Here is a 1,033-nt window from a genome sequence, read left to right as displayed (position 1 = left end):
ACAGCTCCTGCGGACAACCAACAGATGAGCTGCGGCTATGCTGTTACTATGGTAACATGGAATCGGCCTACGCGCAGGCTTCTCCCCGCCCACTCCGGAAATAGCAGTGCAGGTACCAGATGTGTTTAGATTGTAGGATTGTAGGAGCAAAAGTTGACGACATATTATATATCGTTCAAGACTTTATTTCCACGTAAACAGACCTGGAAATAAAGTCTGTCATGCAAAAATAGAGTTTGTACAATTATAGCAAACATAAAATTCAAGAGTCCGAACTTTTGTAATTTCTTTAAGTATCTTCAGCAGTAGTTCTCCAGGGTTCTTCTGAAGGACATTCAGAGCTCTTTCTTTGTCTCTGCCTTTGGTTCTGTTCTCTGTAACGATGATCTTTTCTGCTTCAATAACGTAGAGGCCCAGGCTCTGGTTAAGCCCATCCATGAAAACACTACTGAACTGGCAGTGTGTTTTCTTTATTTCTTAAGATCATCGGCTTCACTTACTGCACCTAACTGAGACACACTGCACACCATGCTGAGGTATGCCAAAGATTCAGCTAATAGCTCTTTAGGACTTTATTGGTGCAAAAATGCTATTTTATGTCTGTTGAACTGTGATATCTTTGGCATTTTTTTATAGATTCAGATAAAGAAATGGGCAAAGTATGTATTTTTCTGACAACCTGCTAGTAACAATGTACCTAAATGTTATTTAAAATCTCCAATCTCCAGCAAATAACTTTGAAAGACCAACATCAACTACTGAGCACTGTAAAAAAAATGATAAGAAAGTCTGGCTTCTTGGGAATCAAATATAAAGAAACAACTGGTGGCTCAAGATTTTTGCACAATACTTGGTATAACACATGAAGAGAAGGTTGGATTTTATAGTCGGACAAAAGTTCTGTTGTTTGTTTGTTTTTTGATGCAAATGGTTAATCGCCAGATAAAATTATTATTTTATTTATTTGTTTATTTATTTTTATTTATTTATTAAAAACACTGCATTGCAACAACTCTCACAGTGAACACATACC

This window comes from Pundamilia nyererei, unplaced genomic scaffold (genome assembly GCF_000239375.1).
Source record: "Pundamilia nyererei isolate P.nyererei 1_Seehausen unplaced genomic scaffold, PunNye1.0 scaffold00300, whole genome shotgun sequence".
In the NCBI taxonomy this organism is placed as follows: Eukaryota; Metazoa; Chordata; class Actinopteri; order Cichliformes; family Cichlidae; genus Pundamilia; species Pundamilia nyererei.
This window is presented reverse-complemented; position numbering follows the sequence as displayed.